We start from the raw sequence: 19,133 nt of genomic DNA on the forward strand, positions 1-19,133 counted from the left end.
ACTCAGCTTCTCAGCCAATCCCATCCTAGACTGTTTACCATTGCCTCCTCCTGCGGCTCCTCCCCAGTAATCTAATCAGACCCATCTGTATCGCTGTCATACCATGGTATAGGAACTTTTGAAAGTTCTGTCACACCACACAGGGGTGTTTAGAACTCCCCGAAGCTGCCTCAGGCCCGTCTACCTGGTTGCTTCATTTAGCCCTTATTCTTCCTCTGTTCATCTGCTCTCTCCTAGAGACAGGGCTGCACCATGAGGTGTGCTCTCTCACCAGGTAACACCCTGGAAGTTCGAGGATGGTTCTCCTGCTCTGGGAGCCCCCTAAACCTCAGCAGAATAGGTGAGGTAGTTCTTCAGTATCCCTCTTGGAACTCAGCCTGAAAAGCGAGCGTAAAGGATAGAAAAGAAGCCCATGAAGCCAAGTGTTTTTCGTATCCTCTCCCAATCTTTCTCTCCTGCCAAGTCCTGGGAATTTTACTTCCTTTTGGCTAGGAAAACTGTTCTTACATCACCCTATATTGTTCCAAAGACTAACAATTATAGTATAAATTCTATATGTGGATTTTGGTTCTTAATTGTCAAAGCTAAGGAACTTAAAAATGCTTTCACTTTCAAACAGTCCAACTATTGCAATTTAAAAGTCTCTGCTTGCAAGCCTATTATCAGCGTTACCAATTTCAAGGGCCTAATTTAGCATTCAAAGCCAAGAATTTGAATTTTTGGTTTTGGCTGTGTAGTCCTCCCTCTAGGGCAATTCCTGTCAGGGTTGTGCAACCTGCAGCCTGTGGGCCTCATGTGGTCGTCCTGGATGGTTATGAATGCAGCTCAATAAAAAATCGTAAATCTACTTAAAACATTGAGATTTTTTTGTTTTTGTTAGTGTTTGTGTATTTAATGCGTGGTCCAAGACAACTCTTCTTCCAGTGTGGCCCAGAGATGCCAAAAGGTTGGACACCTCTGCCAACTAGTACTGCCAACTAATAGCTTGCTCAAGAAAGCCAGGAAGAGGGTAGGAAGTTCAAGAAAGCACAAGGATCAAAAGGAAAACAACCTTCAATATCTAAAAACATTTGACAGCTGTTAGCTTGGCTATAACACTGATCGTGGCTCCAAAGTCTATTACTTGAAGTTTCTGGAAGTATGAAACCAGAGATGGCCTGAGAGAGTTCCTCAAAACCAGAGTGTAGCAGAGCATCAGAGAGCTCAAGGGGCCACAAACCAAGGCAAATACCAGCATTGAGACCTGGTCCTGCTGACTGACTCTGTGGGCTGGCTAAATTGCAAGGGCCAGGAACACAGTAATGCACATAGCGTGTAAGCAAACCACCTTACATCCTGAACTGTTCCTGGTATCTCTGCGTACAGCATCTTAGCCTGCAAGTCCCCCCAAAGGGACTCAGCTGGACCATGTCAATGTCAGAAATGTGCAAACCTGTAAGAATTTTTATGAGTATACTTGAGCAAAACTGACAATAATTGCCAGGAAGCAAAACCTCGACAGGCTGAGAAAATGCTCCGGAAAATGGCAGTTTTGCACCTTATTTTATACATTACAATCAAAAGAGGAGGTAAGTAGGTTCCATGAAATCCATTGGTGATAAGATTCAGGTGGAGGGAGAAAGCAAAGGGACAGGGAGAACCTCTGAGATTGGATGAAAAGTAAAATGATAGACACATAATTCATTTACAAAGGTGTGTACAGGATAGTTAACAGTCAACAATTAACACAACAACAATAACGAGGGGATTTGTGGTCTCCACTCTGGTGAGGTGCCTGTGCTTTGAGGGATCAGGAAAAGGGAAATTACTTTGTTATTGCAAAGGCGTGTTATCAGGTATGTTATCCTAGACCCAAAAGGACAACAGGCTTAGTGAAGGTAAAGACTGGCTTTTCATAGGGAAAAATACTGTCCTAGGACATGACTACCAGCCAGGAACTTCTTTTAGTTAGAATGTTTTAATTTTACATTATTTAATGTGGTTACTTTCAGCCTCTGAGTTTGTAAGGCTGCTGTGTAGGTTCCCCCTGAGCTTGTCAGTATGTGTCCCCTTTACATCAACAACCATGTACTTATCCTTTTATTATCTATAGGTACATAGGACAGCAAAGTCTTTGCTTAGGAAGACATTTTCCCATTAGTGTGTGCGCACGTGCGTGCATATGAAAGAAATAGGGAGAGATTCAATTATTTTTTTGTCTACTTATTATAGATGCCAAAGAAGAACACCAAAGTCCACTCTGAACCCACAAGCACAACTGTGGGAAAGAACCATAAAATTGTTGAAATCATGGGCGAGGAAAAAAACTTTCCATTTCCCTCAAAGTTCTTTTGGATGGTCTAATAATCAAATAGACATGAGACAGGCAGCAAGAACAATGACCAAATTGAATTCCATGCATATGCACGGGAACCCCATATTTATAAGGAAGTCAGAGACGCACGTACATGAGAGGTTGGAAGCCAGGATGGGAAAATGAGGTCTGTATGACATTCTGCGCTAAGGATCCCCTTGAGGCTTCAGAGAGGAGGAAGGCCATCACAGGACTATAATAGGAGATGTTCAGTAATGAGATGTCTGCCTTGCCCTGTAGATAGGTCACAAAATGTTATTTCTGATAATCTGTTACTATGGGCAAGGCCCCCCTCCATTCCAATTCTTCTAGGTAGTTGAGTGTGTGTATAGGTGGGGTGGGGCGGGCATGAGGGGTAGAGGGAAGTTTCTCTTAAGCATGCAGGGTCTTCTTTGCCTTTAGCTCAAAAAGGATCCTCACACTGAAACTGGAGGGCCACTGAGTCTGGGTCTCCGGTCTCGAGCCACCTGTCACCACTCAGCCAAAAAGCAGAGACAGGAATTGGATTATAATTGTGCTTTTATTAATATTAGAGGCTATCAGTCTGGGAAGGTGGTGGGTTAAAACCCTAACATCCACCTCCCCTTGAGCTTTCAGAAGCAAGTTTATCTGGGAAAAATGTAGGAATTTGGGAGGGGGAAATTTGTAGGAAGTACACTTGGGAGGGGAGCTGAAAGGGAGGTCCACAGCTCCAGTGTTATCTCTACATTCAGGTTAGCATTTCTCTCCTCCCCAGAGGCCTGTGGTTTGTGGCCAGGAGGTTATATGTTCTCTGGTTAGGGAGGAAAGGTATGAACCATTCACTCAAGTCCTTGGTTAGGGGAGATAAGGTCTTGCAATACACTACCTGGCTGTAAGTTGCTCAAACTATTTGGCCTTGTTTAGTTTTCTTGCCTCAGTTTCCCCATTCCACTTGCCCAGGCATTTCCTAGCTTCTTACTATCCTGTCTCAATACCACAGAGGCAAAATGAGGTGACTCCTTCTGAACTCCCACAAAGGTTAACAAAGGTTGAACAGGACCTACGATTTGAGATCCAGGGCTCATTGATTTTTAGTCTTTATAGTTGCCCTTAACTAGCTTTGGCTTTGGCTAGGCCATGTCTATTTCTGTGCCCATGTTCCTTCCTTCACTTGCAAAATGAGGCTAATTATAAGGGTTAGCCTCACTCTCAAAGTAGTTGTGGTTGTTGACTATTGTAATCAGCTAGCCTTTTAGTACTAAGAATTATGACCACCAACCATCTACACTCTTTACTAATAATTGGGTGGAAATGCAAATACCATATATCAGGATTTTTTGACAAAAGGAAACCAGGTGTGAGTCACTCTCTTTTAACAAGTGCCAGTTGACATGAAATAAGTGTTTCTAGTGTAGTCCAGACATTTAGATACTTCTCCAGAAATGCAATCTTCAATTGCAGGACCATGAAAGGAAATGCAAGTGAACTTCATCACCTTCGTACTAGATATTTAGCCTTTGCCATTCCTGTGCTGTCTCCTTTGGCTTTGGTGAAGCCTATCAGACTCTTTGCCTCCAAATCTCTCCGTGTTTGTAGAAAACATGTCATAGAAACAGACTGCTTTTTCCAAGCAGAAAGAGGCACACGATCTTTTTTTCTTTTATGAAATCATTTTTATTGTAATGTTATTACAGTTGTCCCAATTTTTCCCCCTTTGCCCTCCTCTGTGCATGCCCGCCTCCACAGTCAATCCCCACACTGTTGTCCGTGTCTGTGGGTTATTCACCCATGTTCTTTGTCTAGTCCCTTTCCCTTCTTTCCTCCATTATCCCCCTTCCCCCCCACCCCCCGCTCTGGTCACTCCCTTCTGTTCCATATTTCCATGCCTGTGGTTCTATTTTGTTCATTTGTTTATTTTGTTCATTAGATTCCTCTTATAGGTGAGATCATATGGTATTTGCCTTTCACCAACTGGCTTATTTCACTTAGCATAATATTCTCCAGTTCCATCCATGCTGTCATGAAAAGTAGGAGTTCCTTCTTTTTTTTTTTCTGCTGCATAGTATTCCATTGTGTAAATGCACCACAGTTTTTTTATCCACTCATTTACTGATGGGCACTTAAGCTGTTTCCAGAACTTGGCTATTGTAAATAGTGCTGCTATGAACATAAGGGTGTGTGAGTTCTTCTTTTTTTATTGTTGTTCAAGTACAGTTGTCTCTATTTTCCCTCCAACACTCTCCCTCACCCCAACTAACCCCCAACCTCCCGCCCTTTTTCTTACCCCCCTTTGGCTTTGTCCATGGATCCCTTATACATAAAGGATTGGAGGCACAGAATCTTTTTAAAATTCATGGGCATTCATGTGAATATGCCATATCAGGTGATATCAGAACAGCTAACTACTCACTGGCCTCCAGACAATGTTCATGTAACACCAGTGTGTGTCCCCTGAAGGTGCACAGGGTGGAGGGGGTTCCACACAGAGGAAAAGCACCATTCTGTGCTAGCACCCCACTGCTATTCATGCATACCTGACCTCTTCTGCTTCCACAGCAGCCATAGGAATATTTTACATTTGAAGAAAGTTAATGTTGGAGCTTAAGAACCTTCTTCCTATGATCTCACAGCTCTAAAGTGACGGGACCAGGACTCAGACTCAAATGTATGTGACTCTAAGCCCATGTTTTTTCCTGAGCTAACATAGGAAAAGTATTTAGACTGGTCCACCATTCATAGTAGTCTTATGTTGGATCTTCTTTAAGTCATTGGTATTAATTATAGTGTTTCTCCAAAGAGTGCTCCCTATTTCTTCTGACAACGATTCCCATGTGCCTGGAACAAATATGAGGACACTACTAGAAGATGACTTTATTCCCAGACCTCATTCACACCAAGAACTCAAGACCACGCATTTGTCCCATTTATGAGTAAAGACACATTTTGAAAGCCAGTATTCAAAAGTTGTTTGAGAGTACATCTGACTTCCATATTTTACCCTCCCTCTGACCTTTCTGTCTGATGTGAAATTGCTGACATTTTCTTGAAGTCCCCAGAGGGCACTTGGCTGGCCACCACAGGTTTCTCTCTTTCTTTCAACTTATGAAGACGTGATTATGTCTTGTGACATAATGGTTTATACATCTGAGGCATTCAGCACAGACACACACTTTTATGAATAAGGAAGACTTATTCTTTCTTTGCTTGGGGGAGATATGAAAAACCCATGTGATTGCCACATAGGATAGACTCAAGACTGTTTTCACCCCGTTGGGAATATTTCCTGAGAACCAGGTTAGAGGGTGAGAACTCTGTCATCACATCAATAGTTCATTAGGGGAACTTACAGAGGAGGCACATTCTGGGCAGCAGTGAGACACCATGGATATCTGTCACGCAGCGTGACAAGTGCTAAGGGGTTATATAGAACAGGGCAGGATGGATAGGGGTACTAGGGCATGACCTGCCCCAGATAAGGGGGGAAATGCGTATTATGCTTGCCCAGGCAGGGCAACAGCCTCTTTACCAGCACAGACCAGCTCACTGGGGCATGGGGGAAGGGTAGATCAGATCGTCTCTGAGGGCATTTAAGGAGAGCAATCTCTGTTCTGCCCCTGATCTAGCTGGCAGGTCCAGCAGCTCTCAGGCAGTGGCAGCTTCAAGGAATAGTCTTTCCTCCACAACCACAAGAAAAGAAATGACAATTATATGGCATGATAGAGGGGTTAGCTAACACCACAGTGATAATCACATTGCAATATATAAGTGTATTAAATCAACATGTGTACACCTTAAACATACACAATGTCATATGTCAATTATATCTCAATTTTTAAAAAATCAAGTACTTTATTGATCTACAAGCCACCCTGCATAAAACTTCACTCAATTTCTAATTAACATTCTAACACTGAACTTTTTACACAATAGAAAGGGGGCATAAAGTTCCTTCTCTAAAGGCAAATAGGAAGTACAGACTTAGCTTTTACATAAATACTCTACTGTGCCTCTCCAGCAGGTAGCCACTGCTGATAGCCACTTTACTGGTAGCCACTTCGGAGTTCCCCCCAAACTATATTTGTTTTGCTGTTAAGTATAGAGAGCCACTGAAATTCAACTGTGTCAAACTACATTTAATGTTTTATTTTTATGTTGAATTTAGTTCAAATTCTAGTGTACTAGAATGAGAGAGTGGCTGGGATATTGGAGGAGACCCCCGGAAACCCTAGGGAAATGAGAAAGGAAAGTGAGACGGTAGATGCCTGGGGATAACCCCTCTGGCATTCCTTCTTCCCTGTGAAATCCTGCATGTGTTTACACGAAGTGTGGTTTCGTAAGTAGGGTGACTGCACTCCCTGGTCTGCCAGGGAGAGTCACAATTTGTTTCTGTTGTCCTACAGTGGTGATTATTTGCTTCTTTCATTCTCAAATTTCAGATTTGGACAATAAATTATATGGTTACTTTATTCGTAATCTAATCTCCAAATTTCTAGTTTCATGCCAGTATAAAAGATTATATTTTAGTAAGTCAAAATTTTTATTTGTGTCTAACCTTCCTCTCGAAAAGATACACACCCCCACGATCACTGCAGTGTTATTTACAATAAATAGCTAACACATGGAAACGACCTAGGTGTACACCAGTGAATGAATGGATGAAGAAAATGAAGTATATATATACACAATACAATATTATTCAGCTATGTAAAAGGAGGAGATCCTGCTATTTACAACATGGGTGGACCTTGAGGGCATTATGCAAAATGAAATAAGAGAGACAAATGCTGTGTGATTTCACTTAGATGTGGAATCTAAAAAACAAAACAAAAAAGTTACAGATAGAGAACAGATTGGTGGTTGTCAGAGGCAGGGGTTGCATGAGGTTTGGGGTGGGATGGCGGGGGGAAATGGTTGAAAGGGATCCAAAGATACAAACTTCCACTTATAAAATAAATAAGCCATGGGATGCAATGTATAGCATGCTGACTGCGGTAAATAATACTGTATTGTATACTTGCAAGTTGCTAGAAGAGTAGATGTTGAAAGTTCTCATCAGAAAAAACATTGTATCTCTATGTGGTGATGGCTGTTAACTAGACTTACACAGGTGATTATTTCACCATATATACAAGTATTGAATCCCTGTGTGGTACCCCTGAAACTAATATAATATGTCAATTATATCTTAATAAAAAAGTATACATATACAAACCATAAGACCTAGTCATTCGCTCCTACACAAACATTCAGAGCAGCTTTATTTGGAAGAGCCCAAAAACTGGCAATAACTTAAATGTCCATCAACAGGTGAAAACAAATTATAATATATTTTAAATTGAGATATAATTGAGATTTAACATTGTATATGTTTAAGGCGTATAATGTGTTGATTTGATATAATTATATACTGCTACAAGATTAGCAACACAGATGTATTTCAGCTAACGCCTTTATCACATCACACAATTATTTCTTTTCTGTGGTAAGAATATTTAATGTCTAGTCTCTTAGCAATTTTGCAGTATAGAATACAGTATTATTGACTATAATCACCATGCTGTGCATTAGATCCCTGGAGTTTATTTATTAATAGTTGTATCAGTGGTAGAGAAAAAAGCCACTATAGCAAATGCTAGGTGAATATGAATTCATATTTCGAGAACACCCTCATTCTCTTCCTTTCGGAGGTCCTCTCCTTGTCTGCCAGCATTAGCAGAGCATGTTGTTAGGCTGAACAGACCCAGGAAACATGAAGATGGCAACTCCTTATTCAATCTCACAAGGCTGCACAAAGTACAGTTCACCTTGCTAAGGGTGCCTTCAAAGCAATCTTCAGTACACTAACTTAAATAAAGGTACAGAGAACATAACAGAATGCAAATAAATTTGTGAGAAAATTTCATGGTTTTGGTTATTAGTGTATTTTACCCTACTTATTCCAAAAGGAATTTGAGGATGCATACAAATAAAATTATAAATTAAAGAACAAAGATCTGCTAATTACATTAGAACACTTAGGTTAAATATAGTTGCTCAAGTAATATGTCTCTCTGAAATGTTAGGCAGCTAAGTCCTAAAGGAAAAGTGTAAGTTAGGTAGCCATTACTGGAGTGGGGGGGTACCCCCGACATGTTTCCATGTAGAACTTCAGCTAGAATAATATTCCTGGCTCTTCTCTTTGCCTTTGCTTACCTCTGGGGAGGGCCGTCTTAATTGTTAGTACCTTTGGGAGAAGAAGTGGGATATGCATGGTTCAGCATCTTCTGGGCTCTCTACAGAAAAGGTTAGAACACTGGCCTGTTCTCTGCCATGTGGTAAGAAGCTGTGTCTTTCAGGAAGGCCCGAGGTTGCCCAATTTCCCTATAACAGGATAGGGAAGTTTAATTTTAAGGTGACACATGAGGAAGTCCAGTTTAGATATATATCAAAGCCATGTCCTCCTATACAGCTTTTATAGCATGTCATTAGCTAACATTTTACTTCAGTCTGGTTCTGTGTCTATTTCTCAATTGAGTCTGCCAGATTTTATACGCTAGGCTTCCAGAAAACAAATAAATTGACTATATCTCAAGAGCTCACAAGTTGGTAGGGACACAAACAAGTTAACCAGTAATTACTAAAAGCATGATAAGTGTTGCAATAAAGGTAAATACAAGGTATCGTGGATGTGCACAAGAGTAGTAGCTTCTTAGCCTCTGGTACAGAGGGGTCAGAGAAAGAGACCCAGAGGTAATACAAGTTTCTTCTGAAAAGAAAAGTAGAAGTTTGCTGAATGGAGAAGGAAAGAAAGAAAATGTTTTAGGCAGAGATGATCCACAGAGTAGCAAAGTAGGAAACTATTTAGGGAAAAATAAAAAAACGTTTAAAGATTTATTCATTGTTTAGCTAAAAATCCTAAGAGGTTCATATCTTAATACACTGAATTGTCTTTGCATTCTTGGAATATGATGTATTTGGTCATGGTTCATTTAACTATCGCAATGCTGTTATATTCAGTTTGCTAATGTTATTTAGGGTTTTTGCATTTATTTCATTATTAAGATTACCCTTCAGTTTTTTTCTTTTCTTTCATTATTCCTTACTCTATTTGGTTTCATAGTTATGTTAGTTGTAAAATAAGTTATAAAGTTTTCCATCTTTTTCAATGTTCTGTAAATAATGTAATCCCTGAAAGTTATGATAGAATGCTTGTTTAAAAGCATCTTGACACGGTGTCTTTTTCAAAGGTAGAACTTTGGTGGCATTTCCCATTTCTTCTATGGTTATCGGTCAGTTCAAGTCTTCTGCCCTTCTTGTAACAATTTCCATAATTTATATTTCTAAGATAATATGCTACTTTGTCAAAATTTTCATTCCATTGACAAGATAAACTTTGAATATTCTTATAATTTTTAACTGTCTTGGATATTTACATTCTTCTGTTAATTTTTTTTTGGTGCATTTTCAGCTGCTTGCTCTTTCATCAGTTTTGCAAGAGGACTTTTGTTCTGTTAGTATTTTCAGTGGACTAGCTGTTGATTTTATTTATCTTACTTGACCTTTCAAAAGCATTTTGAAATCAGATATGAATTTTCTGTTTTATCACTTGGCTCTAAGTGACACAAAATTCTTTTAAAAAGAAGCTATGGGGAATGACAGTAATTCACAAGAAAGGGGAGCCCTCTGGAGGCTGAAATTTCAAAGTTTAGTGTTTATTAGATTGTATTTTATAATAAAAAAAGAAGTTAACAGCAAAATCCCATTTGTAATAACAGTATACAAAACACTTAATACATTTAATAAGAAACATGATTGCATATGGTATATACACACATAAAATAATAGGTAGTACTTATATCGTACTATGTGCCAGGTACTGTTTTAAGCACTTTACATATGTAACCCATTTAATCTTCATAATAACTCTGGGAGGCATTATTATCATCATCCCCCACAGTATACGAGGGAAAATGAAGTCACAAAGGTGAAGGAACTGGTGACACAGGTAGTAAGTGGTATAGCTGAGTTTAAAGCTCTATGCTCTATCAAAGTGCGCATGTCTAGTCACACAAATATACATGAATTCTAAAATTATAAAACCACTAGGAGAAATGAGAGAAGACCTGAGTGAACAAAAAACCACATCAGGTTCACTGATTTTGAAGACTCTATTTTAAAATATGACAGTCCTCCAAATTACAACTTTTGTTTCATCTCAATCAGAATCCCAGTAAAAAAAAAAAAAGTGGAATCTTGTGAAAATATTTCTTATGTTTATTTTTAAGAATAAACCTTACAGGGTAGCTAGAATTGTTTTTTTAAAGAGGAGTAGTGAATGAATCTGCCACCAAGAAATTAAAACTTTAATACCATATTTTGCCATGTATAATGTGCACTTTTTGCTCAACTTTTTGAGGGCAAAATAAAGATGTGCATTATACATGGGGAGTACTAATTCTGTATCTATATAGATGTTTTTAATTCTTTTATTTATGCTTATGCATTAAAAGTATAACTCTAGAAAGGAATAACAATATCCATATGCAAAATCATACCCTGGAATATGATAATCAGTTTTGTTTATAAATATAAATAAGTAAATAATTGAACTAAAAAATTAAAATGAAAGATTTTTTTCATGAAAGTTTAGGCCAAATGTGTGAGTGCATATTATAAGTGGCAAAATATGGTAATTTAAACAGTGTAAGTAAATAAATAAAGACAGTTCAGGAGTTAACCATCAATAGAGTCAATTACAAATCTAGAAAACATATATTTACATCTGCATAAGAATTTAGCATATGGGAGTATATAACAAAGATGTAAGTTAAACTCAGAAGGGAAAAATCAATGAATGACTCACTAAACTATATGAGAAAAATATTAAATTATAAACTTATTTCATGTCTTACACACATACACACAAACACACACAGTCTACACACATAACCCCAGAGATTCCAAATGTAAAAGGTGATGTGATAAAAGTCAGTAGAGGAAAGTATATTTAAATATCTATACAATCTTTGGGATTGAGGTGGCCTTTCCAAATATGACCCCAAAAGCTGGAACAGTAAGGAAGAGAATAATAAATTTGTCTACATAAAAATAAAAAAAAACAATTGAAAAACTATTCTCTCAATTTTCTTCCTTCCCATCCAAGTACTAACCAGGCCCAACCCTGCGTAGCTTCGGAGATCAGGCAAGATTGGGTGCGTTCAGGGTGATATGGCCATAGACTCGATTTTCTTCCTTCCTACAGACCTTATTTGTATTTTTTACTTTTTTACAGAAATTAACCTCTATTTGTTGAACTAAAGTCTGTTTAAGTTTTGATACAAAGTAAGGTTTCAATGCTGTCAGAACAGTTCCTGTGCACACAGTCCTGTCACAGTCCCACTCAGTCCGCTACTCAGAGAAGCAGCCCAGAGAGCATGCGGGTAAGACCTCCAGGCAACCTACAGCTTCTCTTAGTCGGCTGAGCTAGAAAACACTTGTACCTGTGAAACAAAGGACAGCACTGAGGACTGAAATGTGTCTCTTTTTGAACTGGGCAAGAAAACATATCTCTTTTTTTAAAATGTCGGTATGGCTAAACTACAAGCTAGTGTCTGGATTGTCTACAAAAAAAAGATGAAATAAAAAAATACTTTTTTTGCTAGTAAACGAAATGTTAGGAACAGTATTAAAATACAGGTCCTACCCTGGTGACACTGACACGGAGCCCAGTACAGTACCTGTTATTAACAGGACGCACAGTTCAGGGAGGAACCGCATCAAATCTTCAGCCACAGGCAGCCAGCAATCAGAAGCGCAAACCTATAAACAAACAGGTCCCAAATGAAGGTGTCCTCACAGAGTACTGCTCGAGCTGCGAGTGCTGTAACCAAGACTAAAAGATCCCACTCGCGTTTTAGAGTTTTGACAATGACAACACTAATCATGAGGCTTCCCTGAAGACCCTCTATTCAAAGTTTGAAACACTTTTCACATCCAAAAGAGCTGATGTGCCTACCCCACTCCACAGAGTTTAAGAACTCTGCAAACATTGCATGGATAAAGGCTGTCACTATTGGTAGGACCTAAAGAGGACCTGATGGCATGCATCAGCTTAACATCCTTCCCAGAACTAGTTATCCTCGTGAACCCGAGAGGCTCTGATGAACCGGATAGAATTCCTTGATGATAAATGCGGATGGAGAAGAAATGAGGGGGCGTGGAAGGCAGGAGGGAAAGTCTGAGAGGTGAGTTTGTAAGAACGACAATGCCGCCTTGCCTGATGCAGGAGGGGAACACACTGCTGCTGGCCAGTACTGGTTCTGTCCCCACCGGTGTCCAAGCATCTGCAGCCACCATGTTCTTCCAAGAGAGATGCCACTGAGCAGCAGAAAGTTTTTGCAGAGCTCTGGACACACCAACAAGAACCCTTCAAAGCAAAGCAGCCCCAGCGGGGTTCCAGAGTTGTTTCACTGAAAACAGGAACAAAACCAACACCAAAGCAACACGGGGAATCAGCGGAGGGGCAGGGGCTGGGCACTGACAAGCTGGGGCCATTTGAGTAGACATAAACAAGCAAATACTTAGAAAAGGCTTGTAAACTTGCCACATGAGAGGTTCTCTTTGTAGCATCTCTGATCAGCTGACTAAAGAAAGATTTGGACTGAACCTCTCCATCAACGTTTTTTGGGTGGGTTTTTTTTTTTTTTTGTCTTAAAGCACAGATGTGAGAGGAAGACAGTCTGCTGGGCTGGGTCTGCCTACTGACTTTAGATGACATATAAAAACTTGTTTGTTAAAGGTGTGTGGCGCTGGTGTCCTGAAGTGGATACAGACTTCAACCTAATGTTGCCTAAGATATTTTATCAGTTGGGAGGGTTTGTTTTCCTTTGGCCCAAATAAGCAATTAAATACTATGAGTGAGGATGAGTCACATCCTAAAGTGCTCTTATTCTTGGTGGCCAATAAATCTCTTACGACTCTCAACCCAAAAGAGTATGTTCATAACAGTCATTTACTCCATTCATTCAACATGTATTCGGTAACTACCAACACCAAGGTATACAGCTAGGATACGGAACAAGCCTCTGAAGTCATAGGAGGTACAGTAGAAAGAATTCCCAACTGGAGACATAGCTCTTAAGTTAGAGCCTTGGGTCATCCTGGAACATTTTTGCCTTTTGTTAGGCCACCTGACCTCGCTGAGCCTCAGTTTCTTTACCTGTTAGTAAAGTGTGGCAATACCTTGGAGAATTGCTATGAAGATTGGAACCAAATAAGCATTTTATTGAGCTTTTACTCTTTGTTAGGTGCTTACCATATATGAAAGCGTTCGTAAAATTCTATACAAAAATAGCCCTGGCTAGTGTGGTTAAGTGGATTGAGCGCTGGACTGCAAACTGAAAAGTCACTGGTTCGATTCCCATCAGAGCACATGCCTGGGTTGTGGGCCGGGTCCCCCGCTGGAGGTGTGTGAGAGGAAGCCAACTGCTCTCTTTCTCCCTCCCTTTCTCTAAAAATAAATAAATAAATCTTTTAAAAAATATGCTACTAATAATAACAAAGTTTGAAGGCAAGGAAAACTCCACACCAAAAACAAAAAAAGAAAAATGATGAAAAGATCAGAGAAGATTAGGAAATTCATCTGGGAGGTTTGATTTGAGCCTCAAAGGTGGGTAGATACTTGGACCTCTAAAGACATGTGAGAAGGATAACATAGAGGGTATGATATGAGTGGGAGCAAGCTGAAGAAGAAAAACAAAGACAGGAAGCAGAGAACAACAGTACTTTAACAAAAGTGTGCGGTGCCAAACTAAGGAGTTAGGACTTAATCCCTTAGGAAATGCAGAGTTGTATAAAATGTATAGACTTTGGCATAAGACCAACTTAGGTTTGAATCCTGACTCCTCACTTCTAGCTATGTAGTTTTGAGCAAGTCACTTAACCTCTCTCAGTCTCGTTTCTCATCTATATGATAGAGATACAAATGCTAATTTACTCATAAGCCAAGTTTTTGTAATTACTTTAAACTGATTCAGCATATGTATTATGTACAGGCATCGGTTGACTGGTAAAGGACTGTAATGAGCATAGTGGACGTAATATAAATTCTACAGCACTATGAAGATTAGATTAGACGCTGGGAGAATAGTTAGAAGAAAATTCCAGCACTTTAGGAGTCCTAGGGGATACAGAAAAGTTAAAAAACAGAAGCATCAAAATAAAAGTTTTAGAGAATATTTTAGGATAGATTATAATTAAGTACTTTTTAAACACAGAGAGAAAACACATCATATGGGAGAGAATAAAGATATACATGAAAAGAAATAACCTAAGAACTAAATTCTGGAGGTGAGTAGGGGTGAGAAAAAGAATCTTAGGGGAATAAGCCCCGGATGGTGTGGCTCAGTGGATTGAGTGCTGGCCTGCAAACCAAAAGGTCACTGGTTCGATTCCCGGTCTGGGCACATACCTGGGTTGTCGGCCAGGTCCCCAGTAGGAGACACACAAGAGGAAGCCACACATTGATGTTTCTCTCCTTCTCTTTCTCCCTCCCTTCCCCTCTCTCTAAAAATAAATGAATAACATCTTAAGAAATAAAAAACAATCCAAGGGGAATGATACTCTTTGCATGATTTCTTATTTGTTTTTATTTTGTGATACAGAATGAATTTTTGTAGGTAGAATAAATAATTTGGAGAATAAGATAGAGCATAAATATTGAAAGATAGAAATTTTGGAAAGAAAGAGGAAGAAATATTCACAGAAAGAAGAGAGTAATAAAATATCAAATGAGGCTACATAGACATTTTGAGATGAAAAAAGTGAATGAACACAATTTCCCACTCAAGAAGCATGTGAAGTCATCTGCAGAGAATGGAACAGGTTTTACATATATGAAGAGAAGAGTGTAGAGTGTGAAAATAGCTTAGTCTTAATTTAGATCAGGATTTCTTAACTTTGGCCCCATCAATGTTTGGGGCTGGATGATTCTTTTTTAGGGGAGGGGAGGGGGCATCCCTCTTCATTTTAGGATGTTTAGCAGCATCCTAGCCTCTAGCTATTAGATGCCAGTAGCACCTTTTTCCCAACTGTGACCACCAAAAATGTCTTCAGACATGCCCAAATGTCCCCTGGGAGGCAAAATCACCTCCAATTGCCAACTACTGGTCTAGAGGTTGTTGGAATACAATGAGGGGCCTAAAGATATGAATATTGTTTTGTTTGAGACTCTTTCTCACATCTAGAATATTGCTGGCACAAAGTGATTCTGTCTCTGTCTAGATAGCCAGCTAGATAGATATAAACATATAGACAAATACAGGTATGAAATTAAGGGGAAAATAATTGACAATTGGCATTGAAGGCCTAGCTAAAGTCGCATAGCATATATTTGTAGGGAAACCAAAGAGCCTGGTTTAATGGTTTCATTATTTTCTTCCAAAATTGTGGAGCTTCCAGGTGCAGAACAGGTGAGAGAAAGCCAGAAGTTAGAAGCCAGAGGAGGAGAATATTTATAAGAGAAGGTGGCCACTAGTGTTACATGTTATTGCTTCTATTTTTCTTTTCTTCCGGTGAGAGACCATACAAGTTATCTAACTTCCTATTAAATCTGTACATATTGAGCACATAAGTGTTAAAAAATTATTTGTTAAATTAATTTATATTCTGAGGTATAAGATGGGTCTGAGTTTAAAATATAAAGTGGCAAGAATTGCTATTTATAAAATCTTTTGATGTATGGGAAAAGCCTACACTCAGCTTTTTATAAAATAACTTTTCTTGCTTATGAAATTATTAATGTAATATCCTTCTCCCCAAATTTAGCTCAATGTCCCATCTCCTCCATTTAAAAAATATAAGCTTAATAAACACAATCTAGGATGCCTCAAACAACATTAAAGACTTTTTGGAGATAAAAAGTGAACAGTTTTCTCATCTTTTGTGAGGATGATGTTGGCTACCCTGAATGTTTGCAACATTTGTTAAACTTACAGCTTGACTTGGCAAGTTTAGACCCTAGGGAGTTATATGTTTGCAAGTTGGTTCTTTTTCCTTTAGAGACATAGTAGTGCTGTTATGGTTTTTGTGTTCAAGCAGCTTGATTTCCTATAAGTGTTGTTAACGTGAGTAAATACGTAAATGGGTTACATAATCAATTATTTTTCTGTGTCTCTACAACTCATTTGTTAAAATAATGAAGCATTAGTCATGTGCTGCTTAATGACAGGGACACATTTTGAGAAATGCGTCGTTAGGGGAATTTGTCCTGCGAATGTCGTGGATGGTACAGCCTACTACACACCATATGGTACAGCCTGTTGCTCCTAGGCTACAAGCCTGTACAGCATGTTACTATCCTGAGCAGCATGAGATTAAATCAAGCACAAGAGAAAATGATGCAACTGAGACACGGTATGTATGAGGCTGCTGCTGGCCTACTCTTTTCAGCAAACATTTTTTTTAATGTAAAAAGAATAGACTCTAAAAATGATAAAATGTGTAGTAAATACATAAACTAGTAACATAGACATGTGATCATTATCAAGTATTATGTACTGTACATAATTGTATAGGCTATACTTTTATGCCACTGGCAGTGTAGTAGGCTTGTTTACACCAGCAGCACCGCAGACACGTGAGTAAGGTGTTGCACTATGATGCTATGCTGGCTACAACATCACTAGGACATAGGAAGTTTTCAGCTCTATTACAGTCTTTGGGACGCCACCATACATATATGCGGTCTGCCATTGATCACAATGTTAGGTGGCACAGGACTGCACTTCCTATTTTTGGAAGTTTTACAACTTTACTTGACAATCAGTAGTTATTTCTCATCCACATTAACTGTTTGTAGATTTTTGAAAGTGGTGACAAGTTGTAGGTGACCAACATACAGAGCTTGTTTGGTGAATCTTCATCCTCATCGCATTTTCTGGACAACCGCACCCGGATACAATGTGGGACGTTCCTTATCCCTTCGGCCCAGACGGCTCTGTGGATCCTGGTGTCCATGAGCACATCTGGAGTTCCCATCCCCTTCATGGCAAATTTCTGGGTCTCTCTGAGTGCTGGAGGGGCACATTCTTGAAACCCACTCCATGGATGTGCTTGTGAATGCCGATGGTGTATTCTCTGGTCACTACCCTGCTGATGGCAGAACAGCCCTTCTTCTCGCCATCCTTCTTTGTGGGAGGCATTATGCCAGGCCCGGGTTGGAGAGAAAGAGTATGAAGTATTGTGGGAAAGGGAAAGCAGGGTTGCAAGCCTGTATTTCCTTTTTTTACTCCATTACTCATGACATTCATTTCCTCAGGGAATAGCTAGTCATTTATGCAAACATATTATTTCCCCTGCCACACTGACAGAGTTGAATCATTAGCTCTCCCCAACTAGCATAGTTCCTTACACACAATATGTGCTTAAAAATAACTAATGGATAAATCAGTGAGTGAACAACTACACCTCACTGGATGGAAGTCAGAAGACCTGTGTTCCTATATCTGTGTAAATATAGGCAAATGGCTTACCCTCACTGGACCCTAAAATATGAGGAATATTAGGGTGTTACCCAGGGAAATATTAAAATATAGAGTTAACCCTTCCATTTTTCCCAAGGAAATAACCACTCAGTGTAACTGTTTATTCTAGCCTCTGGCTTCTTCAGGGATATAGAGTCAAGTCTAAGCATGATAAAGTTTTCATCCTGGCCAGAAGCTTAGTTCAAGTGAATTTTTCAATGTGTGTTAAAGATCCAACAAACACATAAGGTATTAAATGGTGCATAATCATAAAAATGTTGAGGGCTGAACATGTGGGAAAGAAAAAAGTCATAGTGTTTATAAAACCAGATGGTGAAAAAATAGGCTACAATCGTATTAGGCTTCTTTATTTGAAAAGAGGTAAGCTGCATGAATATGAAATGTTAGGTTTGTCTTCTATACTTGTGAAAATTTCCTTACATGGCAATGCTACCATAGGTCTTTTCTAGCAGTATTATCTAGTTTAATTATATTAAATATGTTTTGATGAAATGTGTGCTCTCAATATATTGATGTAAAATAGTCCCTTACTGATCAAAAGATAGCATGTGAGACTACACCCATAAATTAGCAACCATAAGACAACAAGTTACTTATGCAACGCATTTGTGCAATATGATTTCATTCCATATATCCAGATTTTCTGCATGATCTCGCTCAGACTAATCTGCAATTCTGTCTCAAGCTAATTATCTGCCGTGTTCATGCCATGCTCACTTTGGCTGATGTGTGTGTGTGTAATATGTCATACACGTTAGAACTTCTGCACGTAAGAGAAAATGTAAAAGAATGTGATAGCATTATTTCAAAATAACACAGTGCCATATTTTAAGAAGTAAATTAAATTAAAGATCTATTTCAGAGCTTACTCTAGACAAGGCATTGTGCTAGTTACAAAGTACGTAAAGATAATGAAGACATGGCTCATAGTCCACTATCTCAAGAAGATTGCAGTGGGGGAGGCAGATATGAACAAAACAATTGCAATGCAAAGCATGAAAACTGCCCAAAGTGGGATACTGACAAATATTGTACGAGTGCCTAAAGGGTAACAATGAATTTTAAGAGTATCAGTGGGAGGAGAAAAACATTTGAACTGAATCAGTAAAGAAAGTTTCAACCTGTGATCAGAACACAAAATAAAATAAGAGGAACAGAAACTTGGAAATGGGAGGCTTTGGGAGATGTTCAGAGAATGGCCAATTGTTCAGGGTTTCAAAGTAAATAGGGTTGAGTGAGTTGTTCCATGTAAAGATTTCAGATTTTATCCTGTATGTGATAGAAAGGTGAAAGAGTTT

General features: G+C 39.1%; 1 pseudogene; it reads right to left on the reverse strand.

The window, feature by feature from the left end:
• Positions 1 to 17,120: 17,120 nt before the first annotated feature.
• Positions 17,121 to 17,493, reverse strand: LOC112306491 (large ribosomal subunit protein eL31-like; annotated as a pseudogene).
• Positions 17,494 to 19,133: the final 1,640 nt, after the last annotated feature.

This window comes from Desmodus rotundus, chromosome 1 (assembly GCF_022682495.2).
Source record: "Desmodus rotundus isolate HL8 chromosome 1, HLdesRot8A.1, whole genome shotgun sequence".
NCBI classification, from domain to species: domain Eukaryota; kingdom Metazoa; phylum Chordata; class Mammalia; order Chiroptera; family Phyllostomidae; genus Desmodus; species Desmodus rotundus.